General features: G+C 38.3%; 1 long non-coding RNA gene and 1 pseudogene across 1 annotated transcript in view; both read right to left on the bottom strand.

The window, feature by feature from the left end:
* Positions 1–1326: 1326 nt before the first annotated feature.
* The window catches only part of LOC131382593 (uncharacterized), a 48217-nt gene continuing 24338 nt past the window's right edge, over positions 1327–25205 (bottom strand). Inside the window, exon 3 of the long non-coding RNA XR_009212158.1 lies at positions 1327–1593. This is a non-coding gene — a long non-coding RNA (uncharacterized LOC131382593). The remainder of the gene's footprint in view (positions 1594–25205) is intronic.
* LOC116468621 (large ribosomal subunit protein uL22-like) lies at positions 7684–8238 on the bottom strand (annotated as a pseudogene).

Genomic DNA, 25205 nt, shown 5'->3' with positions numbered 1-25205 from the left:
AAAGAGTTTGAATGTTTAATATACTGTGTGCCACAACTATAACTGGAAAACACACACACACACACACCAAATATGGCTTACTGTCTAGTACAACCCTAGCACATGCTCAGCGTCATAGTCAGCAACATTTCTCTTTAATGGTGAGAGAAAAAAATCCAAAAAGAAAAGAAGGATTAAAGAATCCAATTTAAACTTATAACCCAAGTGTGCTGTTGACCCTGCAAGTGATAATGTGTTATGCATAAAATGATTTACGTAATATTTTCAGTGTTGTTCTCACTTTTATTATGCCATAAAAATCTCCCATTTTCTCATTTCATAGTGTAGAGCCCAACGTACAGAGAGTAGAAAACAAGGTACACAAGCCAGTTCCTCTATCCATCCATTCATCCATCTAGACTTCCAACACACTTCCTGAGAGTGTGATTTATCCTTGCTGCGTTAATATTCTTTTTTCACTCCTTACTCCTTTGGAATCTCGCCTGCAGTCTAGCTACTTTCCCCATACTCCTCTCTCAAAGGTTATCAGGAACCACTTAACCTTCATGCTCAGCGTCTATTCTCAACCGACATCTGGCAGAATGAGGAGGTGAGTCATGTTTCTGGAGCCCTGGCCCTATGCCAGCTGGGAAGGCAGCCGTGAAAAGTCTCGCCGCTAACCCCCAGCCCAGCAACAGGACTGCATTTAAACAAATAACCAAAAATAGTCTCTCTTAAACACTTATCCTGTGACTGTCGTGACTCAGATTATCCTGGTTCCCCTTCCATTTATTGACCCTCTCAGGCTTGGCTCCATAATTTGTGGGGCCCAAAGCAAAATGAAAATTTGAGTTCCCTTGTTCGAAAAGTAAGAAAAATTATTGTTAAAGTTACTCAATATAATTCTGTTTCTTTTGCAGTTTCTCTCTTGACTTGTCATGGAATTGTTTTATTTGCTATTTAATGTCATTAAGAAAAAATAAAATTTTTAATTAGAATAAATTTTACCACTTTTCTTCATATTGTACAATGCCAATTTTAAATGCAAATTTAAAAGCATTTAACTTATATGTGTAATCACCAAAATTATACAGCTATTATTTTTATGGCTCATACATATATATGTGTTTCATTCTTACCTGAACAGTGGAACCACTGCACAAAACAAACTCTACTATTTTTTTATTTCACTTACTGATATGCACACATTCTATCAACACTCTCTATGGTCAGTTTACTTGTATGTCATCATTTTCAGTATAAGTGCTTGACTAATTAACACAAGTAAGAAATTAACACAAGTAAGAAAATACGTGATGGCGTTTATTAGATCATTGATTCCTTTCACACCAACAAGTTAACACGTTCTGGTTTGGGAAGAAAGCATGGCCTCTCAAGGCTTATCAGCCTTCCCCTGCACATGCTTACTCTAAGATGAAACATGCACCTGGTACTCATATTGAGTCTTGCTGAACTCCCATGCATTGTGAGTCCACTGGAATTCTGTGCTCATGAGACATCATATGTCAGTGGGAAGGCCAGGAACGGTGGGCATGCACATTGCACATAGTGCTTCTCCTCATGCATGTGCTCCATTGCCCCATCCAATTTTGCCTACAAAACACAGTTCAAAGATACATTTTAAAAAAAATTATAAGACTGTGGCAATAGCATTACACTGAGCTTGGAGCCCTTCTGAGAGTGACGCTGTGTGAGATTGCATCAGCCACACAACCATGTCACTGGCCCTGGACTCTCCCTGGTTTCTGTTCATCCAGTCCATCTAATAAGTGTCATGTGTAGTTCTGTCATCATCTTCTCTTTGTACATTTCATTCACCTTTACAAATTCAATTAACACCTCCTGTCTTGCTCCCAGTTTTTCCCAGGCTCTGAATATCCAACTGCCTGCTGAATACATCTCAACACATACCACATCTAAAATAAAATCCACCATTTTTCCCCTAAAGCTGTTCTTCCTGGTTCAGTTAACCAAAAGTCTCAGTCATTGGTCCACAGTCTGTACAAAGCTGATCACATGGTAGTTGCTCAATATACACTGCTGGTTTATTGACCAAATTGAATATCTGCCTCCAGTTACAATTTGTAAGAGTCAGCCTAGATCATTCAGAGATCAGTTGTTCTGGTTGTAGATTTCCCATATCCTTATTTCTTTTTAAAATTATTCTTATAATACAGCTTCAAGACATTGGACAGAGGCAAGAAATAAAAATAAAGTTTAGCCATCCACTTCTACCTAACACTAATTAACAACTTTTAACAGGAACCGTGATGATATTAATAGTTAAATTGGATACCAAGATTTAGAGTAGATTTCATCTACATCTCCTCACAACTTTGCTTTTCAGTTATTCCCAAATAAGCAGTTTCATTTATTTTCCATTTCCAGATTTCTATATACATGAACTTAAAAAAAAAAAAAAAAAATCCAGCCCTGGGCATGGTGGCTCACACCTGTAATCCTAGCATTTTGGGAGGCCAAGGTGGGCGGATCACTGGAGATAAGGAGTTTGAGACTAGCCTGGGCCAATATGGCAAAACCTTGTCTTTACTAAAATTACAAAAATTAGCCAGGTGTGGTGGCTCGTGCCTGTAGTCCCAGCTACTTGGGAGGCTGAGGCAGGAGAATCGTTTGAACCCGGAAGGCAGAGGTTGCAGTGAGCCAAGATTGTGCCACTGCACTCCAGCTTGGGTGACAGAGTGAGACTCCATCTCAAAAAAAAAAAGAAAAGAAAAGAAAAAAAAGTCCATCAGTGGGCATTAGACTTAGTCCCTGTCAAAGTCACACTGGCTACTGTCTTATTATTTGTATTCTTTGTTACAGAAATTGTAATTTGATGAACTTTAATTATGGTGTCTTGATATTTCCATTGCTTCCCACTCTGGGTAGGCCATGAAAATAATGGTAACATTTGTGTTGTTATTTGTTATTTGTATTCGTTGTTACAGAAATTGTAATTTGATGAACTTTAATTATAATGTCTTGATATTTCCAGTGTTTCCCACTCTGGGTAGGCTGTGAAAATAATGGCAGTATTTGTGTTGTTATTCTGGCACTCCAGTTTAGACTGTAACCCAGAAGAGTTTGAAGGGTATTAAAAACAACAGCAATAACAAAAAAGAAAAACAGAACTAATAAAGAAAGATGGGGGTTTAGATTATTTCAAACCGCATGATGATGTTTGGTTTATCTTTAAGTGAGGTTCAAGGCAGTTCGTGTTTTTATGAGACTCTCTAGGTCCATTTCTAGCCACCTTTGCTTTAGGTTTGGCATGTGGAAAGACTAAAACTGCCTTCTTGCCTGACTAGGGTTCATCTAGTCACTAACTGCCTGCAACACCAAGGTAGAACTTCTTATTTCAGGCAGCCCAGACACTGGAAATAATGTGTTGCTTGTATTATAAATCTAAAGAAATGCCAAAATAACCTGTGGCTGTCAGGAGTGGTACAGTTAGCTTTTATGACCAAGGAATGGAAAGCCAACTTAGAACCCAGTATCAACCTTTCCATTCAAACCTGCATTCTGGTGGACATTAAAGTTCTAGTTATTTATGAAATTTAAAAATGATATTTTAAACGAGACTTGCTTCTAGGCTGTTCTAAGATATATTTTATTTATGATATGTTATAGTAATCTTCTAATTTTGAGTTACTCTCTTTCTTACTATTGTTTTAAACATCATTTACAGTTCTGTGACATTTCTTATGCAATATCAAAGCCAATAAAGTAGTATATTAGTCAATGAAGACATTGAATTTTTGATGCACACAGCAGTGTGGGTCATAAAATAGAAGTAAATGAATAATTCCTACCTTCAGAAAATGAATCTTTTTGAGGCAATAATAATATAGGCCTATGAATAATTAGAGCACAATATAACATAGTACATAGCCCAGTTAAAAAAAGAGGTTAGAAGAGGAAAAAGACCAGATCTCTATGTGGAGGAGAAAATGATGCTTAAACTGTCTTTCTCTTTGGAAAATTAATGAGGACAAGAGAGGGCATCCATCTATTCAGCAGACTTGTGAAAATAAACTATCTAAGGGCCTTTAGACATTGGTAGATGCTGCATGCTATTTTTCCCTTATTTTATTTTATGTTTGTTTCAATAGGGTTTTGGGAAACAGGTGGTCTTTTGTTACATGAATAAGTTCTCTAGTGGTGATTTATGAGATTTTGGTGCACCCATCACCAGAGCACCATACACTGTACCCAATGTGTAGTCTTTTATCCCTCACCTCTGCCATCCTTTCCCCTGAGTCCTCAAAGTCCATTGTATCATTCTTATTCCTTTGCATCCTTATAGCTTAGCTCCCATTTAGGAGTGAAAACATACAATGTTTGGCTTTCCGTTCCTGAGTTACTTCACTTAGAATAATGGTCTCTAGTTCATTCCGGGTGGCTGTGAAGTCATTATTTCATTCCTTTTTATGGCTGAGTAGTATTCCATGGTGTGTGTATATAGGGGGTGTGTGTGTGTGTGTATATATATGTGTGTGTGTGTGTGTGTGTGTGTGTGTGTGTGATCACATTTTCTTTATCCACTCATTTATTGATGGGGATTTGGGCTGGTTCCATATGTTTGCAATTGTAAATTGTGCTGCTATAAACATGCATGCTCAAGTATCTTTTTCATATAATGACTTCTTTTCCTCTGGGTATATACCCAGGAGTGGGATTACTGGATCCAATGATAGATCTACTTTTAGTTCTTTAAGGAATCCCCACGCTATTTTCCATAGTGGTTGTACTAGTTTACATTCCTGCCAACAATGTAAAAGTGTTCCCTTTTCACCACATCCATGCCAACTTCTATTATTTTTTGATTTTTTCATTATGGCCATTCTTGCAGGAGTAAGGTGGTATCACATTGTCATTTTGATATGCATTTACCTGATTATTAGTGAGGTTGAGCATTTTTTCATATGTTTGTTGGTCATGTGTATATCTTTTTTTGAGAACTGTCTATTCGTATCCTTAGCCCACTTTTTGATGGAATTGTTTGTTTTTTTCTTGCTGATTTGAGTTCCTTGTAGAGTCAGGATATTAATCTTTTGTCAGACATATAGATTGTGAAGATTTTCTCCTACTCTGTGGGTGGTCTGTTTACTCTGTTGATTGTTCCTTTTGCTGTGCAGAAGCATTTTAGTTTAATCAAGTCCCATCTATTTATCTTTGTTTTTGTTACATGTGCTTTTGGGTTCTTGATCATGAAGTCTTTGTCTCAAAGCCTAGAAGGGTTTTTCCAATGTTATCTTCTAGAATTTTTATGGTTTCAGGTCTTAGATTTAAGTATTTAATCCATCTTAAGTTGATTTTTGTGTAAGATGAGAGATAAGGATCCAGTTTCATTCTTCTACATGTGGCTTGTCAATTATCCCAGCACCAATTGTTAAATAGGGTATCCTTTCCCCCTTTATGTTTTTATTTGCTTTGTTGAAGATAAGTTAACTGTAAGTATTTGGGTGGATTTCTAATTCTTTATTCTGTTCCATTGGTCTATATACCTATTTTTATACCAGTACCATGCTGTTTTGGTGACTATGACCTTATAGTATAGTTTGAAGTCAGGTAATGTGATGCCTCCAGATTTATCCTTTTTGCTTAGTCTTGCTTTGGCTATGTGGGCTCTTTTTTTGGTTCCATATGAATTTTGGATTGTTTTTCCTAGATGTGTGAAGACTGATGATGGTATTTTGATGGGAATTGCATTGAATTTGTAGATTTCTTTTGGCAGTATGGTCATTTTCACCATAATGATTCTACCCACCCATAAGTATGGGATGTGTTTCCATTTGTTTGTGTTGCCTATGATTTTTTTAAGCAGCGTTTTGTAGTTTTTTTTGTAGAGGTACTTGTTTAGGTATATTCCTAAGTATTTTTTAGCTATTGTAAAAGATGTTGAGTTCTTGATTTGATTCTCAACTTGGTCACTGTTGGTGTATAGCAGAGCTATTGATTTGTGTACATTAATTTTGTATCCTGAAACTGCTGAATTTATTTGCCTGTTCTAGGAGCTTTTTGGATGAGTCTTTATATGATGATATCAGCAGCAAACAGCAAGAGTTTGACCTTGCCTTTACCACTTTGGATGCCCTTTACTTCTGGTTCTTATCTGATTGCTCTGGCTAGGACTTTCAGTACTACGTTGAATAGAAGTGGTGAAAGTAGGCATCCTTATCTTGTTCTAGTTCTCAGGGGGAATGCTTTCAACTTTTCTCTTTTCTGTATAATGTTGGCTGTGGGTTTGTCATAGATGGCTTTTATTACCCCAATGTATGTCCCTTCTATGCCGATTTTGCTGAGGGTTTTAATCATAAAGCGATGCTGGATTTTGTCAAATGCTTTTTCTACCTCTATTGAGATGACCATGTGATTTTTGTTTTTGATTCTGTTTATGTTTATGTGGTGTATCACATTTATTGACTTGAGTATGTTACACAATCCCTGCATCTCTGGTATGAAACAAACTTGATCGTAGTGGATTATCTTTTTGATTTGATGTTGGATTCAGTTAGCTAGTATTTTGCTGAGGATTTTTGTATCTATGTTTATCAGGGATCTTGGTCTGTATTTTTCTTTTTTCGTTGTGTTCTTTCCTGGTTTGGGTATTAAGGTGGTAATGGCTTCATAGAATGATTTAGGGAGGATTCCTTCTTTCTCTATCTGTGGAATAGTGTCAATAGGATTGGTGCCAATTCTTCTTTGAATGTCTGATAAAATTCATCTGTGAATCCATCTGGTCCTGGAGTTTTTCTTGTTTGGTAATTCAAATTACCATTTCAATCTTACTGCTTGTTATTTGTCTGTTAAGAGTCTCTCTTTATTTCTGGTCTAATCTAGGAGAGTTATATGTTTCCAGGAATTTATCCATCTCCTCTAGGTGTTCTAGTTTGTGCACGTAAAGGTGTTCATAGTAACCTTTAATTATCTTTTGTACTTCTGTGGTTTCGGTTGACATATCTCCTGTTTCATTTCTAACTGAGCTATTTGGATCTTCTCTCTTCTTTTCTTGGTTAATCTTGCTAATGGTATATCAGTTTTGTTTGTCTTTTCGAAGAACCAGTTTTTGTTTTATTTACCTTCTGTATTGTCTTTTTTGTTGTTGTTGTTTAAATTTCATTTAGTTCTTCTAGGCTCTTTGTTGTTTCTTTACTTTTGCTGGGTTTGGTTTGTTCTTGTTTCTCTAGTTCCTTGAGGTATGAGCTTAGATTGTCTCTTTGTGCTCTTTCAGACTTTTTTACGTAGGCATTTAATGCTATGTCAGTGGATAAAAGTCCCCCAATATTACTGCATTGCTGTCTATCTCATCTCTTAGGTCTAATAATAATTGTTTTTAAAAATTTGGGAGCTTCAGTACTGGGTGCATATATATTTGGGATTGTGATACTTTTCTGTTGGACTAGGCCTTTTATCATTATATAATGTGCCTCTTTGTCTTTTTTAACTGCTGTTGCTTTTAAGTTTGTTTTGTCTGATACAAGAATAGCTACTCCTGCTTGCTTTTGGTGTCCATTTGCATGGAATATATTTTTCTACTCCTTTACCTTAAGTTTATGTGAATCCTTATGTGTCAGGTGAGTCTCTTGGAAACAGCAGATATTTGCTTGCTGAATTCTCAACCATTCTGCCATTCTGTGTCTTTTCTTTTTCCTTTTAATTGCATTTGTTTTAATGCCGAATTTACTCCCATGCCGTAAGATTTTGTTTCATCAGTTTCTTCTGGGATATCTTTTTCTTCTAGGCAACTTCTTCTTCTGATTTAGGAACAATCTGTTCCTTTTCAGTAAGGATCATCTCAATGTGGCAGGGAGAGCTCATATATGGGTTAATCCGACTATGAGCTCTGTAGGTCTGGCAGCACATCTTAGGTGCTTTATTCACTTGGATATGCTCAATGACCAGAGAGTCTACATCTAAACCCTTAAGTTCACCATTACTCTCTGCATTTTTAAGCATGTGCAGCAAAAATTCAGCACTCTTTTTGGGCCACCAACCTTGTGTCTAGCCCCACTGCTTCGCCTGGGCACACCTGCCAAATCCACCATTGTAACGTCGGAATGGTACGCACGGTTTCTGTAAAGCGACATCTTTCAGATATTTTGTGGCTTTTCATATATGCATACCCTTGATGGCCTGGGCAGTTTCACAAGTGTTCTTAAGGTGAATACGAAGATTGGAACCTCTTGAGTTGCATGATTTTGTGGGGTGCTCCCGGTCAAGTGTATAAGGAACCATTTTCACAGATTATCTCAGGCTACTTAGGGAAAGAGCCATTCTGTATCTTTTAAGTGGAGCATCTAGGCCATTTACATTCAATGTTATTATTGAGATTTGAGGTACTATTCTATTCACCATGCTATTTGTCGCCTGAACATCTAGGTTTTTTCATTGTGTTATTGTTTCATAGATCCTGTGAGATGTACGTTTTAAGGAGATTTTATTTTGTGTATTTCAAAGATTTGTTTTGAGATTTAGAACTTATTTTTAGCAGTACTTGTAGTACTAGCTTGATAGTGGTGAATTCTCTCAGCATTTGTTTGTCTGGAAAAGACTGTGTCCTTCATTTATGAAGCTTAGTTTCACTGGATTCAAAATTCTTGGCTGATAATTATTTTGTTTAAGGAGGCTAAAGATAGAACCCGAATCCCTTCTAGCTTGTAGGGTTTCTGCTGAGAAATCTGCTGTCAATCTGATAAGTTTCCCTTTATAGGTTACCTGATGCTTTTGCCTTACGGTTCTTAAAGTCCTTTCCTTCATCTTTACTTTAGATAACCTGATGACTATGTGTCTAGATAATGATCTTTTTGTGATGAATTTCCCAGGTGTTCTTTGAGCTTCTTGGATTTGAATGTCTAGATCTCCAGCAAGGCCAGGGAAGTTTTCTTGATTATTCCCTTCAATATGTTTTCCAAACAATTTCTCTTCTTCCTTGGGAACACCAATTATTCTTAGGTTTGGTTGTTTAACATAATCCCAAACTTCTTGGAGGCTTTGTTCATTTTTAAAATTCTTTTTTTCTTTGTCTTTGTCAGATCGGGTTAATTTGAAAGCCTTGTCTTTGAGCTCTTAAAATCTTTCTTCTGCTTGTTCGATTCTATTGCTGATACTTTCCAGTTCATTTTGCATTTCTCTAAATGTGTCCTTCATTTCCAGAAGTTATAATTGCCTTTTATTTATGCTACGTATTTCACTGAAGATTTTTTCATTTATATCCTGTATTTTTTTTTTTATTTCATTAAGTTGGACTTACCTTTTCGCTGGTGCCTCCTTTATTAGCTTAACCATCGACCTTCTGAATTCTCTTTCTGGCAATTCAGGGATTTATTCTTGGTTTGGATCTATTGCTGGTGACCTAGTGTGATCTTTTGGGTGCATTAAAGAGCTTGTTTTGTCATATTGCCTGAATTATTTTTCTGGTTCCTTCTCATTTGGTTAGACTATGACTGAGGGAAGATCTGGGACTCATGGGCTGCTGTTCAGATTCTTTTTACCCATGGGGTGCTTGCTTGATGTGGTGCTCTCCTTCTTCCCCTAGAGATGGGGCTTCCTGAGAATTGGTGGTATTTTTATTACGTGTGTTGGTTGGCCTCTAGCCAGGAGGTGGCACTTCCAAGAATGCAGCAGCTGTGGTAATGTAGGGAGAATACAGTCTTGCCCTAGGATTACCTTTGGATAAGTATTCAGATTTCTCAGGTGGTAGGCAGGGCCATAGAGCTCCAAAGAGATTGTCCTTTGTCTTCAGCTACCAAGGTGGGAAGAGAAAGACCATCAGGATGGGGCAAGGCTAGGTGTGTCTGAGCTCAGACTCTCCTTGGGTGGGGCTTGCTGCAGCTGTTATGGGGGATGGGGGTGTGGTTCCCAGGCCAATGGAGTTAAGTTCCTGGCAGGATCATGGTGGCCTCTCTTGCATCGCACAGGTTGCCAGGGAAGTGGGGGAAAGCCGGCAGACACAGGCCTCACCCAGCTCTTACACAACCCATACCCCAAAAGGCTGGTCTCACTCCCGCTGTGCTCCCCCAACAGCACCAAGTTTATTTCCAGGCAACTGGTAAGCAGGGCTGAGAACTTGGCCCAGGCTACATACAAGCCTCCCAGCAGAGAAAGCAAGCAGACTCACAGTTCCTCAGCTGTCCCATGGAGCCTGCAATGGCAATCCACCTCCTTCAAAGGGTCTGTGAATTCTCATGGCTTTTCTGGTATGTTCTTGTGGTAGTTCTTAGAGCAAAAGTTCACAATGTGAATTTCTACATACTGCTCTGAGTGGGAGTTGCAAGTTAGTCCTGTCTCCTGTCTGGCATTTTTCCCAAACTCCATTTTCTATTTTTCACTTGTTTAGCTGTAAAGAACATAGCATTTACAAAGACTAGGCTGTGTTCAATAATGAAGAGTTGGAGTATGGGCAGATTATAAGAAAACTTAAGAACTTGAAAGAGCAACTTGATAGAGGAAGAAATGATTTCTTAAAGGGAGTGAAGTGGCAGAGGAATATGAGAAATATCTATTCAGATCTTTTGTCTATTTTTAATTGTGTTATTTGTCTTTTCAATATTGAGTTGTAGTTCTTTGTATATTCTAGATACAAGTCCCTTATCAGATATATGATCTGAAAGTATTTTCTTATTCTGTGGATTGTCTTTTCACTTTTTTAATAGTGTCCTTTGAATTACAAAAGCTTTTAATTTTTTTTTTTTTAATGAAGTCTCACTCTGTCATGCCCAGGCTGGAGTTTAGTGGTACAATCTTGGCTCACTGCAACCTCTGTCGCCCAGGTTCAAGTGATTCTCCCACCTCAGTCTTTCAAGTAGCTGGGATTACAGGTGCCCGCCACCACGCCTAGCTAATTTTTTGTATTTTTAGTAGAGACGAGGTTTCACCATATTGGCCAGGCTGGTCTGGAACTCCCAAATTCAAGTGATCTGCCCTCCTGAGCCTCCCAAAGTGCTGGGATTACAGGCATGAGCCACCACACCTGGCCTAATTTTTATGAAGTCCAATTTATCTAATTTTTTTGGTTGGTCTTGCTTTTAGTGTCATGTGTAAGTTTTTTTTGCCAAAGTCGAGGTCATGCAAATGTTATCCCTATGTTTTCTTCTAAGAGTTTTACAGTTTTAGCACTTAAATTTAGATCTTTGACTCATTTTAAGTTAATTTCTTTATATGGTATGAAGTAAGGGTCCCACTTCATTCTTTTGCATGTAAATATCCAGTTATTTCACCACCATTTCTTTCCCCCAATGAATGGCCTGACACCCTCATTGGAAATGAGTTGCCCTTAGATGTATGGATTTAATTCTGAATTCTCAAAGTTATTCCATTAGTCTATATGTCTATTCTTATGCCAGTGATGTTTTGATATTGTTGTTTTGCAGTAAATTTTGAAATACAGCAGTGTAATTTCTCCTACTATATTTTTCTGTATCAGGATTGCAACTAAAACAGCATAAAAGTCCTTTGTAATAAATGTGACTTTTAGAATCATCTTGTGAATTTCTGCAGAGAACTCAGCTGCAATTCTGAGAGGGATTATAGGTCAATTTGGAAAGTACTCCCATCATTACAATGTTAAGTCTTTAGATCTGTGAACACAGGATATTTTTCCATTTGTTTAGATTTTCTTTAATTTCTTTCAACAATGTTTTATAGTTTTCAGAGTATAAGTTTTCTCCTTTGATAAATTTACTACAAAATTTTTTCTTTTTGATACTGTTGTGAATAAAACTGTTTTTTACATTTTTATTTTAGATTCAGAGGATACATGTGCTTGTTTGTTACATGTGTACTATGTGCATAGTGGTTGAGATTGGGCTTCTGGTGTACTCATCATCAAAATATTGAACATTTTTCAATTCTCACCCTTCTCCCATGCTCCCTTCTTTTGTAGTCCCCAGTGTCTATTATCTCCACCTTTATGTCCATGTGCACTCATTGTTTAGCTCTCGCTTTTAAATGAGAACACGTGATATTTGATTTTCTACTTTTGAGTTAGTTTACTTAGGATAATGGCCTCCAGCTCCATCTAGGTTGCTGCAAAGAACATGATTTTATTCTTTTTTATGGCTGAACAGTATTCCACTGTATGTGTGTATGTGTGTGTGTATATATATATAATATAAAGAAAATGTGGTATGTATGTGTATAGAGAAAATGTGACGTGTCCACCAAGCCTTGGTGAACACTTAGGTTGGTTCCATGACTTTGCTATTGTGAATAGTGCTGCGATGAACATATGAGTGCAGGTTATTTTGTATATAATGGATTATTTTTCTTTAGGTAGATACCCAGTAGTGGGATTTTTGAATCAAATGGTAGTTCTATTTTTACTTCTTTGGGATATTGCCATACTGTTTTCCATAGAGGTTCAACTGATTTACATTCCCTCCAACAGTGTATAAGCCTTCTCTTCACTCTGTATCCACAGTAACATATGTTGTTTTTTAACTTTGTGATAATAGCCACCCTGACTGATATAATATCTCATTGTGGTTTTAATTTGCATTTCTCTGATGATTAGTGATGTTCAGGATTTTTTTTGTATGTTTATTGGAATACTTAGTAATGAAATCAAATCACTAATAAAAAATCTCCCAACAACAACAAAAAAGACCAGGACCAGACAGATACACAGCCAAATTTTACCAGACATGCAAAGAGCTAATACCAATCTTACTGAAACTATTCCAAAAATTAAGGAGTAGGGATCTCTCCCTAACTCATTCTATGAATCCAGTGTCAGCCTGATATGAAAAACCAGATAAGGACACAAGAAAAGAAATCTACAAACCAATATTCCTGACAAATGCAGAAGCAAATATCCTCAGCAAAATATTATCAAACTGAATCCAACAAAACATAAAAAAAAAAATCCATCAAAATCACATGGGCTTTATTCCAAGGAGGCAAGGATGATTCAACATATGCAAATTAATAAACACGATTCACCATGCAAACAGAACAAAGAACAAAAACTTTCTGATCATCTCAGTAGATGTAAAATAAGTATTTGATAAAATGCAACATAACATCACTTCATGATTTTAAAAAACCCTCAACAAACTAGGCATAAATAGAACATATCCCCAAATAATAAGAGCCATATATGACAACCCCATAGTCAACATCATACTGCATGAAGAAAAGTTGAAAGCATTTCACTTCAGGTCTAGAACAAGATAAGTTTGTCCACTCTCATCACTCTTATTCAACATAGTACTGGTAGCCCAAGCCAGAACGATGAGGCAAGAAAAGAAATAAAGGACATCCAAATTAGAAAAGAGGATGTCCAATTATCTCTGTTTGCTGATGACACAACAATATACTTAGAAAACCCTAAAGGCTCCTCCAGAAGACTCCTAGAGTTAATAAGCAACTTCTGTAAAGTCTCAGGATACAAAATCAATATACAAAATTAGTAGCATTTATATACACCAATAATGTTCAAACTGAGAACCAAATTAAGAACTCAATCTATTTACAGTAGTCACACAAAAAAGTTAAACACTTAGGCATACATTTAACAAAGATCTCTACAACAGAAACTACAAAACAGTGATGAAATAAATTGTAGCTGGCCCAATAGAATAGAAAAATATCCTATGCTCATGGATTAGAAGAATCAATATTATTAAAATGGCAATATTGCCCAAAGCAATCTACAGATTCAATGCAGTTCCTATCAAATTACCAATGTCTTTTTTTCACAGAATTAGAAAAACAATCCTAAAATTCATATGGAACAACAACAAATAGCCCAAATAGCCAAAGCACTCCTAAGCAGAAAGAACAAATCTGGAGGCATCACATTGCCTAACTTCAAATTATATTACAAGGCCATTCTAATAAAAACTGCATGGTACTGGCACAAAAATGATCATGGATCATTTCATGATCAGTGATTTCATGGATCAGTGAAATGAAACAGAGAACCCAGAAATAAAGTCATATACCTATAACCAATGGATCTTTGATAAAGTTTACAAAAATAAACAATGGGGAAAGGACATCTTTTTCAATAAATGATGCTGGGAAAACTGGCTAGCTAGCTGTGGAAGAATAAAGCTGGATCCCTCTCTCTTACTATATAAAAAAATTAACTCAAGATGGATTAAATACCTAAACATAAGACTAGAAACTATAAAAATTCTAGAAGAAAATCTAGAAAAAACTCTTCTGGATATTGTTCTAAGGAAAGAATTTATGATGAAACCCAAAAGCACAAGCAACAAAAGCAAAAATAGACAAACAGACTTAATTAAACTAAAACGCTCCTGCACAGCAAAAGACATAGCAGAATAATCAGACAACCCACAGAATGGGAGAAGATATTTGCAAATTATTCCTCTGACAAAGGACTTATATCCAGAATCTACAAGTAGCTCAAACAAGTAAACAAGAAAAAACAAACAACCCCACTAAAAACTGGGCAAAGGAGATGAACAGACGTTTCTCAAAAAAAGAAGTACAGACAGCCAAGAACTGTTTGCTTAATTTCATGTTCAGATTTTTTGTTGCAAGAATATAGAAACACAATTTTTAAATATTGATCTTGTATCCTGCAAACTTGCTGAAGACATTTATTAGTTCTAATAATTTTTTAGTGGATTCCTTAGGATTCTTTATAGAAGATCATGTCATCTGTGAAGAGAGAGGATTTTAATTATTTCTTTCATATCTGTATCAGGAAAACAGTATTCATATCTTATGTCTGGAAGGTAGGCATATAATTCAGAAATATAAAATGATCAGGTATTGTTTTGCTGCCTTTCTTAGAGGCTTTCTAATCTCCTTTTACCTTATTTGTATGGCCTGTTTAGAGATGCCTGCATTTGTGATATTCACTGTTATTCTTGCATTTTTTTTTAGAACAGGGTATACCCTCCTATACCAGATAGGCCTCATTCCATCAAGGTCAATGACACCTCTGAGAATAGAACTGCCGAAAGTTCTATATGTTAACAGGTATCGAAACTTCTGACCCAGAATGTGGATCATGCCAGGTCTCAATATGTTTAGTTTCTTCCTCCCTGTGTGGAGATTAAATATATTTTGCCTTTTGTACACAATCTATAAAGCCATAAGCAGAAGAAAATTTTACACCTTGCATTATTTCTCACTTTCCGTTATTTAACAGTGACACAGTTATTGTTGTTCATTATTCTTCAAGTCCATCACATTTTAATATTAAAGTCAGGTGATGAGGTCAGCAGGTTTTCCAACAAAAATGTTTTCCTTTATCTGCATTGAGATGTCGTGTGTCATTTTTCAGTAGCATATTTGTTACTTTTAAAAGATATTTTATTAAATTATGCTTTTTGTGGTTATGTTTTATAACAAAATATTTTAAAATAAATTCTGCGTTACTTTTCTGTGAAGGACATTTCTAACTACCAGCCACAATGTTTCTTCTTTATTTCACAGGGATGCAAACTGGAGAGCTGCTAATTCCTATAGCATCTATTTTATTCACAACCCTAAAATATAATAGCTCTGTTCTTAAAAAGGGTGTTTGATGTTCTGAATATTCAGTGTAATCCTCTGAGGCATGAAGAAATACCTAAAACCTGATTAAACAAGGTAAACATGTTATATGAAAGTTTTCTACATGTCATTTGTTATATTTTTATTAAATACAATGTAATTTATGGTAAATTGGAACCCATGTAGTAAAGAGCCTATTTAATAGCCAATACATTGATTTTGATGATAATGATGACATATTCTGGGAAGAGGAAGCAGATGTTGAAAATGTTTACCATCATTCCTGATGCATCCATCTTTGACAATTATGGACTCCAGATTGAACAATATCTCTTTTTCATTCCTCTCAACCATCAAATCAGTTTAATAAGATGTGGAAGACCTAGTATTAGTTTGTAATACTCATGGTTTTGGAAATTGCAAGACAAAAATTTTGGTTTATAAATTTTGGTCCTGATAGAGTTGTGTAAGAAAGTTACTAAAATAGCATTGAAATAACAAATGACATTTGAAGCCTCTTCTCATTCAGAGAGCCTATGATTCTAATTGTATGGAGCCAAAGATTATCTTCACTAGATTCTAGATATACTTTTTTGTCATTATTAACATCTAATTTATGCATAAATTTTACTGAAAACCCCTGTGTAAAACATGTTATGTGACATCAGTTAGATGTTCATTCCTTGGGTTTGCACTGGACCTCCATAGATGCCTCAGTTCAACATTCAACCTTCGTGCCCTAACCTGCATCTCCTATAACTACCCTAATGTTCATTGCACTCTGCAGGGGATTTATTATATTCCTCCCAATTCTCTCTTTTCTCCCACACTTCCCTGGAAGTCTTCCCTGTCTTGAAATATATATATATATATTCATTTCCATTTGAAATAGTCTTTCACTTAAAAAGAAATCCAAAGAACCAATGTGCCAATAAATGAAATATAATCAAAGCATTCTTACTAATAAAATTGCATTATTACATTTTCTTTGTTCATGAGTTTATATTGCCTGTTTTTATTTGTAGCAGTTAGCAAATTCTTTTCTTCAATATTATAACTCATTTCAGTCATTTGTTATCTTTGCATTTATGGTTACTGCATTAGTAAGCTTTTGCTAAGTCATACTGTGAACACATATAACCACTGAAATCACAGTGGCCAGTAATAACCAGCCTTTATTTCTCTCTCATGTACATGTTGGCTGAAGACCAGCTTTGGCTCTGTTCCATGTGTTCTGCATTTTGGGATCAGGCTGAAGGAAAAGCTCCTATTTTGGTCTTGTGGCAGGGGGAAAGGAGCAATGTAAAGGCAAGTTTTAGCCAACTTGACATACTAAAAATGTCATCTTTTTAACTTAGGGTTGCATATCTTCGATTTAATATGTGGTCAACTATTTCACATATGTTCTGTTTTCTTTTTTCTGTAGTAAATTGTTTTTTTCATGTTATTTACTGTATTATCTAAAGAATGTTAAATATTTATTTCACTGATTTATGAGTTCCTGACATATAAGAATATTAGCACTGTTCTATAATTTTTAAAAACATTTTCCTAGTCTTTTTTTGCCATTCAATTTATAATTTTTTAAATGCATAGAAAACAATTTTTAATGTAGCCAATTACATAAATAAAATTTTAAGGCTTTTTCAAATGACTATAACTATATAGTTTAAACGACCCTGTGCATAATCAAATCAGTTAGCTTACCAATAATTTTCAAATATTTCCTAGCTTCACATTTTACATTTAAGTATTTAATTTATTTAAAATGCGTCTTTATAGTGTGAGATAAAAATCTAAGTTTTTTTTTTCAAAATATCCAATCTCTTGTCTCTTTAGAAAAATAATGTTTTTTTAATCAGTAGTACTTCATATGGTTCAAAATACAAAAAGCATAAAATTGCAGTATCTTTCCTACTCTGTCCCACATCACATAACAATAAAAGGAGCTAGTCTTGTGGCATATTCTCTTCCCCATTCCCAGTTTTTCTAAATACAATGTGGGTTTAACATACAGTTAATTGTGTTTTTTATATACATTCTATCTTATAATTATTTTTCTATATTTAGTTGAATAAGAAAACAGATATTAAACAATTACTGAGAAAATCATATTTCATCTGCCAATACTTTTAAACCACCATTACTCATGAGCTCTTAATTTTACTCTCAAATTAGTTAGAATAAATTTTCACAGTTTTTTTCCCCCAAGAAGTTAACATAGAAGGAGTGATGATTAATACTGAGTGTCAACTTGATTGGATTGAAGGATACAAACTATTGATCCTGGGTGTATCTGTGAGGGTGTTGTCAAAGGAGATTAACATTTGAGTCAGTGGGCTGGGAAAGGCAGACTCATCCTTAATTGGATGGGTACCACCTAATCAGCTGCCGGTGAATATAAAGCAGGAAAAAAACATGAAAAGGAGAGACTGGCCTAGCCTCCCAGCCCACAGGTTTCTCCCGTGTTGGACGCTTCCTGCCCTCAAACATCGGACTCCCGACCTTCTTCTTCTTCTTTTTTTTTTTTTTTGTTGTTGTTGTTGTTTTCTGAGATGAAATCTCACTCTGTCACCCAGGCTGGAGTGCAACGGCGTGATCTCGGCTCATTCCAACCTCTACCTCCCAGGTTCAAGCAATTCTCCTGACTCAGCCTCATGAGTAGGTGGGACTACAGGCCCCTGCCACAACACCTGGCTAACTTTTGTATTTTTAGTAGAGATGGGGTTTCACCATGTTGGCCAGGCTGGTCTTGAAATCCTGACCTTGTGATCTGCCTGCCTTGGCCTCCCAAAGTGCTGGGATTACAGGTGTGAGCCACCGTGCCTGGCCCAGTTCTTCAGTTTTGAGACTTGGAATGGTTCTCCTTGCTTCTCAGGCTTGCAGACAGCCTACTGTGGGACCTTGTGATCATGTAAGTCAATACTCAATAAACTCCTCTTTATATATATCTTATTAGTTCTGTCCCTCTGGAGAACCCTGACTAATGCAGATTTTGCTACCAGGAGTGGTTCTAGAGGAACAAAATATTAAGGACGGACTTCTTTTGTTGGTTTTGGGATTTCTGGAGTTGGCTACTTAATATGATTAGACCCCAAAATGCTTAGGACTATACTTCTAATAGTATGGAGAACACTGATAGTCCTTGCTGTGAACAAGGAACTGATAGTCCTTGTTTAGAAAGTTAAGCAAAATAAATGCATTTGACACTGCTGATTCACTGCTCATGAGGGGCAAGGAGTTTAGTGATTTTATACACAATATCTTTGACCATATGAGGAGAACCAAGGACATAATGAAGCTGGTTGGTTGCTCCTAAGTTCAATGGACGAAGTGATGAAAGAAAATGATTAACTCAGGGATTCTGTCTCCCAGCTTCAGAAGCAGATACTGAACATCAAATCTGCTAAGATTGCCCTGAGTGAGAGTCTTATCTCCCATGGAGAAAGAGCTGAAATTGTGAAAAAACAGATGCAAGCTCTTATCATGTGAGTGGCTGACCTGCAACTAAAGGTGCATGCACAGCCTCACCAGGTGTCTACTGTTAAAGTGAGGGAACTGATTGAAAAATAATGGGACCCTACAACTTGGAATGCGGATGTGTGGGAGGACCCTGATGAAGCTGGGGCCACTGAGTTTGTAAACTCTAATGAACCTTTTTTGCCAGAAGAAACAGCTTCCCCATTCCCAGTAGTGGCAACATCCCCTCCCCAGCCCATGATTCCATCAGCCTTTCCACCTTTGTCTGAGGAGATAAACCCTGCACTGCCTGAGGCAACAGTGATGGCCTCTCCTGAGGCAGTTGCCAGGCAAAATAATATTGATTCTCCTCAGGAGCCACCCTCTACACCTCTATTTGCTTCTAGACCTATAATTAGACCAAAGTCCTGGTGGGCCCCCAGAAGTGCGTTTGATAGTGTGACCCATGAGGAGGTGCACAACACTGGAAAAGAACTGCTTGAGTTTTCTAATTTATATAAACAGGAATCTGGAGAACAGGCATGGGAATGGATATTAAGGGTATGGGATAACGGTGGAAGCAACATAGAGTTGAATCAGGCAGAATTTATTGATTTGGGCCCACTAAGTAGGGAATCTGCATTTAATGTTGCAGCTTGGGGAGTTAAAAAAGGTTCCAATAGTTTATTTGCTTGGTTAGCTGAAATGTGGATTAAAAGATGGCCCACTGTGAGTGAGCTAGAAATGCCTGATCTCCCTTGGTTTAATGTAGAGGAAGGGATCCAAAGGTTTAAGGGGATTGGGATGGCGGAGTGGATTAGTCACTTTAGAGAGACTCATCCCAGCTGGAAGGGACCAATGCCTTGTGCAATAGATTTGTGAGAGCAGCACCTGCACCTTTGAAAAGCCCTGTAATTTCTTTTCTCTGGATGTCAGATCTAATGGTGGGAACTGCAGTCACTTAAATACAAAATTTAAATCCATGCCTATATTTGTTGCAGCACTATTTACAATAGCAAGGTATGAAATCAACCTAATTTTCCATCAATGGTAGACTGGATAAAGAAAATGTAGTACATATATATCATGGAATACTATACAGGTATAAAAAGAATGAGATCATGTTCTTTGCAGGAATATAGATGGGGCTGGATGCCTTTATTCTTAGCCAACTGATGCCTTGCAAAATAGATTTGTGAGGGCAGCACCTGCACCTTTGAAGAGCCCTGTAATTGCTCTTCTCTGGATGTCAGATCTAATGGTGGGAACTGTAGTCAATCAACTACAAAATTTAAATACAATGGGAATAATTGAATCCTGATGTGGCAGGGGCCAAGTGGCGGCACTCAACCATCAAAGGCAATGTGGGCATAGCTACTGTGATTGACAGCAGAGGCAAAATGGCAATCAGAATAGTAGGACTTGTGTAGAGCTCTGGCAGGCTAATTAATCATGGTGTTCCTAGAAGTGAAATTGATAGGAAGCCTACTGCATTCCTACTTAATTTATACAAGCAGAAAACTTCTAGGTTGAATGGACAAAAGACTAATTTGAATTATAAAAACAGAATCACAGCCCCTCAGTCAATTTCCAGACCTGAGACAGTTTACAGACCCAGAACTCCTTGAATGAATGGGAGGAGGGGTCCACTAAAGGACCCCACTACATTACCGACAATTTATGCAGTGAGTCTTTCTCCCATCCTCCCCCAAGGAGACCTCCAGCCTTTTACCAAGGTAACTGTGCATTGGGTAAAGGGAAATGATTAGACATTTCAGGGACTACTGGACATGCTCTGAGTTGACATTGATTCCAGGGGACCCAAAACCTCACTGTGGTCCTCCAGTTAAAGTAGAGGCTTATGGAGGTCAGGTAATTAATGGGGTTTTAGCTCAGCTTTGACTTACAGTGGGTCCAGTGGGTTCCTGGACTCATCCTGTGGTCTTTTCCCCAATGTTAGAATGCATAAATGGCATAGACACACTTAACAGCTGGCAGAACCTCCACATTGGCTCCCTGACTGGCAAAGTGAGGGTTATTATGGTGGGAAAGGCTAAATAGAAGCCATCAGAGTTGCCTCTACCTAGAAAAAATAGTAAATCAAAAACAATATCACATCCCTGGAGGGATTGCAGAGATTAGTGCCACCATCAAGGACTTGAAAGATTTAGGGGTGCTGATTCCCACCACATCCCTGTTCTACTCTCCCATTTGGCCTGTACAGAAGACAGATGGATTTTGGAGAATGACAGTGGATTATCATAAGCTTAACCAAGTAGTGACTCCAATTGCAGCTGCTGTACCAGATGTGGTTTCATTGCTTGAGCAAATTAACATATGCCCTGTTACCTGGTGTGCAGCCATTGACTTGGCAAATGCCTTTTTCTCCACTCCTGTCCATTAGGCCCACCAGAAGCAATTTGCCTTTAGCTGGCAAGGCCAGCAATATGCCGTTACTGTCCTACCTCAAGGGTATATCAACTCTCCTACTTTGTGTCATAATCTTATTTGGAGAGACCTTGGTCGCTTTTCGCTTCTGCAAGATATCACACTGGTCCATTACATTGATGACACTGTGCTAATTGGATCCAGTGAGCAAGCAGTAGCAAACACACTGGACTTATTGGTGAGACATTTGCACGCCAGAGGATGGCAAATAAATCCAACTAAAATTCAGGGACCTTCTACCTCAGTAAAATTTCTGGGGGGTCCAGTGGTGTGGGGTTTGTCAAGATATTCCTTCTAAGGTGAAGCATAAGTTGCTGCATTAGGCCCCTCTTACAACCAAGAGAGAAGCACAATGCCTAGTGGGCCTATTTGGATTTGGGAGGCAACACATTTCTCATTTGAGTGTGTTACTCTGGCCCATTTATCGAGTGACCTGAAAGGCTGCCAATTTTGAGTGGGGTCCAGAACTGGAGGAGGCTCTGAAACAGGTCCAGGCTGCTGTGAAAGCTTCTCTGCCACTTGGGCCATATGATCCAGTGGATCCAATGATGTTTGAGGTGTCAGTGGCAGATAGGGATGCTGTTTGGGGCCTTTGGCAGGCCTCCATAGGTCACAGAGGAGACCTCTAGGATTTTGGACCTAGACCCTGCCATTATCTGCAGATAACTACTCTCCTTTTGAGAGACAGCTCCTGGCCTGTTACTGAGCTTTGGTAGAAACAGAACATTTGGCTATGGGTCATCAAGTCTCCATGTGACCTGAACTGCCTATCATGAACTGGGTGCTTTCTGACCCTTCTAGCCATAAAGTGGGGTATGCGCAGCAGGATTTCATTATCAAATGCAAGTAGTATATACATGATTGGGATCGAGCAGCTCCTGAAGGCACAAGTAAGTTACATGAGGAAGTGGCTCAAATGCCCATGATCTCCTCTCCTGCCACTGTGCCTTCTCTCTCTCAGCCTGCACCAGTGACCTCATGGGGAGTTCCCTATAAGTTGACAGAGGAATAGAATACTAGGGCCTGGTTCACAGATGATTCTGCACGATATGCAGGCACCACCTGAAAGTGGACAGCTGCAGCACTATAGCCCCTTTTTAGGACATCCCTGAAGGATAGCAGTGAAGTGAAATCTTCCCAGTGGGCAGAACTTCAAGCAGTGAACTCAGCTGTGCACTTTGCATGGAAGGAGAAATGGCCAGATGTGTGATTATATACTGATGCATGGGCTGTAGCCAGTGGTTTCACTGGCTGGTCAGGGACTTGGAAGAAGCATGATTGGAAAATTGGTGACAAAGAAATTTGGGGAAGAGATACATGGATGGAAACCTCTCTGAGTGGCCAAAAACTGTGACGATATTTGTATCCCATGTGAGTGCTCACCAGTGGGTGACCTCAGCAGAGGAAGATTTTAATAATCAAGTAGATAGGATGACCCATTCTGTGGACAACCACTCAGCTCTTTCCCCAGCCACCCCTGTTATCATCTAATGGGCCCATGAACAAAATGGCCATGGTGGCAGGGATGGAGGTTACGCATGGGCTCAGCAACATTGACTTCCACTCACCAAGGCTGACCTGGCTATGGCCACTGCTGAGTGCCCAATTTGCTAGCAGCAGAGACCAACACTGAGCCCTTGATATGGCACCATTCCTTGGAGTGATCAGTCAGCTACCTGGTGGCAAGTTGATTATTTTGGACCTTGTCCATCATGGAAAGGGCAGAGGTTTGTCCTCCCTGGAATAGACACTTACTTCAGATATGGGTTTGCCTATTCTGCATGCAGTGCTTCTGCCAAGACTACCATCTATGGACTCATGAAATGCTTTATCCACCATCATGGTGTTCCATACAGCATTGCCTTTGACCAAGGCACTCACTTTATGGCTAAAGAAGTGCAGCAGTGGGCTTATGCTTATGGAATTCACTGGTTTTACCATGTCCCCATTATCCTAAAGCAGCTGGATTTATAGAATGGTGGAATGGCTTTTTGAAGTCACAATTACAATGCCAACTAGGTGACAATACTATGTGGGGCTGGGGCAAAGTTCTCCAGAAGGTCGTGTATGCTCTGAATCAGCAACCAATATATAGCACTGTTTCTCCTATAACCAGGATTCACAGGTCAAGGAATCAAGGGATGGAAGTGGCACCACTCACCATCACCCCTAGTGATCCAGTAGCAAAATTTTTGCTTCCTGTTCCTGTGACATTGTGTTCTGCTGGCCTAGAGGTCTTAGTTCCTGCCACCAGGAGACACAACAATCCCATTAAAATGGAAGTTAAGATTGCAACCTGGACACTTTGTGCTCCTCTTACTTTTAAGTCAACAGACTAACAAAGGATTACAGTGTTGGCTGGGGTGATTGACTCAGACTAACAACATGAAATCAGTCTATTACTCCACAACAGAGGTAAGGAAGAGTATGCATGGAATACAGGAGATCCATTAGGGAATCTCTTACTATTACCATGCCCTGTGATTAAGGTCAATGGGAAGCTACAACAGCCCAATCCAGGCAGGACTACAAATGGCCCAGATCCTTTAGGAATGAAGGCTTGGGTCACTCCGCCAGGAAAAAAGAAAACACAACCTACTGAGGTGCTTGCTGAAGGCAAAGGGAATACAGAATGGGTAGTAGAAAAAGGTAGTCATCAATACCAGCTACGACCATGTGACCAGTTGCAGAAACAGGGACTGTACTTGTCATGAGTATTTCCTTCTTCTTTTGTTAAAAACATGTTTGTGCATGTATACACTTGTGCTAAGAAAATATCTTCATTTTACTTCCTTTTTCCTTTATCATGTGACATAAGATTTATTGACTTCATTTCAGCATTTGAGTGTCGTTAACTTTATGTAATAGCATTTGGGTTGGGGATTGGCGCATTTCCAGTTGTACGGAGGATAGTGGTATTACGTTAGGCACAATTATGACCTTACTATTGTCTTTATTTGAAGATTATGTTATGATCTCAGGAGATGTGTATAGGTTCAAGTTGAAAAGGGGTGGACTTATGATGGTTAATACTTAGTGTCAATGTGATTGGATTAAAGGATACAAAGTATTAATCCTGGGTGTGTCTATGAGGGTGTTGCCAAAGGAGATTAACATTTGAGTCAGTGGACTCCGAAAGGTAGACCCACCCCTAATCGGGTGGGCGCCATCCAATCAGCTGGCAGCAAATATAAAGCAGGCAGAAAAATGTGGAAAGGAGAGAGTGGCCTAGCCTCCCAGCCCACAGATTTCTCCCACGCTGGATGCTTCCTGCCCTTGAACATCGGACTCCAAGTTCTTCAATTTTGAGACTTGGACTGACTTCTTGCTTCTCAAGTTTGCCAACAGCCAAGCAGCCTCAAGCTTGCAGGCAGCGTTCCTCCCTCTGGAACCTTGTGATTGTGTAAGTTAATACTTAATAAACGCATATATATATATATATATGTATGTGTGTGTGTGTGTGTCTCCTATTAGTTCTGTTCCTCTAGAGAACCCTGACTAATACAGATGGTGTAGTGGGTTGAATGGTGTCTCCAAAGATATATCCACATCATAATACCCAGAACCTGTCACTCTCACCTTATATGGCAAAGATGTGATTCAGTTGAGGATCTTGCGAGGTGAAGCAAATACTGGATTTTCCAGATGAACCCTAAATACAGTCAAGCAAGAGAGAGGCAGAGGGAATTTTGGGCACAGCCATGAAGAGAAGCTGGTGATGGGAAGAGAGCAGCAGAGATTGGAGTGATGCAACTATAAGCCAAGGAGCACCGAGGATTGCCGATAGTCACCAGAAACTAGGAAGAGGCAACGAATAGATT

This window comes from Hylobates moloch, unplaced genomic scaffold (genome assembly GCF_009828535.3).
Source record: "Hylobates moloch isolate HMO894 unplaced genomic scaffold, HMol_V3 SCAFFOLD_2, whole genome shotgun sequence".
In the NCBI taxonomy this organism is placed as follows: Eukaryota; Metazoa; Chordata; class Mammalia; order Primates; family Hylobatidae; genus Hylobates; species Hylobates moloch.
Note: the sequence above shows the minus strand (reverse complement) of the source record. Positions and strands in the feature narration are given on the sequence as shown.